This window comes from Solanum tuberosum, unplaced genomic scaffold (assembly GCF_000226075.1).
Source record: "Solanum tuberosum cultivar DM 1-3 516 R44 unplaced genomic scaffold, SolTub_3.0 scf00225, whole genome shotgun sequence".
Lineage (NCBI taxonomy): Eukaryota > Viridiplantae > Streptophyta > Magnoliopsida > Solanales > Solanaceae > Solanum > Solanum tuberosum.
This window is the reverse complement of record NW_006239149.1, coordinates 322,637-325,726: the sequence shown is the minus strand read 5'-3', so window position 1 is coordinate 325,726 and position 3,090 is coordinate 322,637. Positions and strand designations below refer to the sequence as shown.

Genomic DNA, 3,090 nt, shown 5'->3' with positions numbered 1-3,090 from the left:
ATATAGGGGAGCTCCCCACAGTGTATCTTGGGGGATTGGGGGATAAGAGCAAGTCAAAAGGCATCTGGAACAATGTTTTAGGAAAGTGTGAAAAGAAGTTAGCAAATTGGAAAAGCAAATATTTGTCTCTGGGTGGAAGAGCCACACTCATAAATAGTGTGTTGGATGCCATACCCACATATATGATGTCAGGTTTCCCTATGCCTGCAAATGTAATCGACAAAATGGATGCCATATGGAGGAATTTTTTGTGGCAAGTAAACTATGATTCTAATGATAAAAAAATTCATCTAGTAAAGTGGGATGAAGTTATCCTCAGCAAAAAGGTAGGGGGTTTGAGGATAAGAAATCTTAAAATTCAGAATCAAAGCCTTCTAATGAAATGGCTTTGGAGATTTGCATCACAGGAACAAGCTTTGTGGAAGGATACAATCAAGACCAGGTTTGGTATGGAGAATAAGTGGACTACCAACTTGCCAACACAACCCTATGGGACTGGAGTATGGAGGGCTATCAGAAACCAGTGGATCAATTTTGTCAACAAATGCAAAATCAAGGTAGGAAATGGGGGGAAACTCTGTTTTGGGAAGAAGTATGGGTGGGACAGGAAATTCTGAAGAACAAGTTCCCTGATTTGTTCATTTAAGTCTTCAAAAGTTATCCACAATCAGAGAAATGAGAGACCGTCAAGGGTGGGACCTAAGGTTTAGAAGACATCTAAATGCTTGGGAAATCAACAGAGTGGCTGAACTATACAATATTCTAGAATAATGCAAAGAACTAAATTCCAATGAGGACAGTTTATTTTGGAATCCTGACCAGAAAGGAAGATTTACGGTGGGTTCAGCTTACAGAAGGTTACAAAGATAAAACTCACCTGGTGGTAGTTGGCCTTGGAAGATGATCTGGAAAGTCAAGATACCTTTCAAGTTTTACTTGGCTTTTAGCCAAACAGGTTACTCTCACCCAGGACAATCTAAGGAAAAAAGGTTTTCAAATTTGTTCTAGGTGCTCTTTTTGTGAATGTGAGATTGAGACAATAAACCATCTCTTTCTACATTGTAGAGAGACTGTGAAGTTCTGGCAGATTTTCTTTAACTTAAGGGGCATAAGCTGGACTATGCCAAGGAGCATCAAAGAAGTTTTAGCTTGTTGGAATAGAGAAGGAAATCAGTCAGGACACTGGGAGAGATGGAAGATTGTCCCAGCATGCATTTGGTGGGACTATATGGATGGAAAGAAACTAGAGATGCTACTGAAAATAAGAGCTGCTGACTGCAGAAACTGAAGATGAATTGTCTGGTCCTTGTCTTTTTTTGGTGTAAACATGAATATCCTCAAGAAGAAGAGGATATTCCTAGTATTCTAGATTATTTGTGATGTAGCAGTAATTTTCTCTTCCCTGTATTTTGGCTGTAAGTATTACTGGAATACTTCCTGAGTATTCCTTTGTTCATAATACAACCTACCTTTCTCCAAAAAAAAAAAATGTTGTGTTTGGATTTTCGTGATTAACTTTTTAAAAAATATCACTAAATCCTTAAAATATCATAGACGCTTCATATTTTAAAAGTTATGAGAATACCAAACTTATATTGAATAGCTGAAAAGGAAAAAGGAGGCATGTTCAGCTATAAAAGAAAATTTAGTTCAGAAATGTGGAGGCCTAAACGTAAAACAGAAAGAGTGCCCGAATTCTAAATTTTTGAAAAAGATTATACCAAGGGGATATGACAATCTATGTTCTAACAAGGAATTGATTCACAAATGGCCATGGAAGCTTATAGGGAAAACCAAACTGCCCTTTGGAAGCTGGTTTATCTGGACTACCTTGTTGAAGCATGTCTTTTTTTTTGAAAATGGTAATTGTTTCTATTTCTGCAGAACAGTACATAGGTTGTATTGAAACCCGTATTTACAAAAGGAAACTCTAAGAATACCGACCTATCCCTATAATGAGTCTAAGACATCAATGATAGAGACGGTATCATTAGAGTAAATTTTGATTTACCCCAAAAACACAAAGTCGAAATGCAATTCAGTTTAACTTGTTGCATACTACTCTCCCTATTCTCAAAAACTCTAACGTTCCTCTCTTTTCATATTGTCCACCAAATAGTGGCAGGGACAATTCTCCAGTTACTTCTGTTTTTTGCTTGTGTCCCTGCTTCTTCCCAGCTAAATAGAGCCTCTGAAATTCTCCCAGGCATGCACCAAGAGATGCTTTTACGTCTCAGGAACAGATTCCACAACTGGCCAGTGACTTCGCATTGGATAAACAAATGATTGACTGTTTCTGCACTTTTCCCACAGAAAAAACATCTAGAGCAAAGTGTAATTCCCCTCTTCATTAAATTTTCCTGTGTCAATACTGCTTCTTTAGCCAATAACCACACAAAGCAAGACACCTTGTAGGGGATCTTGGCTTTCCATATATGTTTCCAGGGCCACTTGAGTAGCTGCAGATTTGAATGATTCAACTTCTTGTACACTGCACCTACTTTAAAAATCCCTTTATTGTTTCCCACCACTGCAATCTGTCTCGCCCCATTTCCAGACCGCTAAATTGATCAATGCTTCTATAAAATTCTGTTACTCTTGGAATTTCCTAGTCATTGAGGTGTCTTCTAAATACAAAATTACCACCCTTGAGGAGTCCATAAGTCAGCTATAGTACTTTGTTGTTTTAAGACTAAAATTGTGGATGTCAGGGAAGAGAGTCTCCATATTTCCTTCTGCATGCCAATCATCCTTCCAAAACCTAGTTTTTATGCCATCTACCACTTTGATCATGGTGTTAGGTTTGAATTCATTCCAAAGTTCTCTAATGGATTTCCATAAGCTAACACCATAAGGGGTGGTAACCTCCTTTGTCATCCAACTATCACTCTCTTCATATTTTGCCTTTATGATTGAGCCCCACAGATTCAGATTATCATTTGAGTACTTCCAAAGCCACATCATCCTCAAAGCTTTACTCTGGTTCTTCATGTTCTTGATCCCCAGACCCCCAACTCTCTTTTCAGTGATCACAGTTTTCCATTTGACTAAGTGATATCCTCTCCTTTCCTTGTTCCCTTGCCATAAAAA

General features: G+C 38.1%; 1 protein-coding gene across 1 annotated transcript in view; it reads left to right on the top strand.

Annotated features, from left to right (window-relative positions):
* LOC102582430 (uncharacterized) overlaps positions 1-3,090 on the top strand; it is a 55,607-nt gene that overhangs the window by 41,302 nt on the left and 11,215 nt on the right. The gene's annotated exons all lie outside the window — the stretch shown is intronic.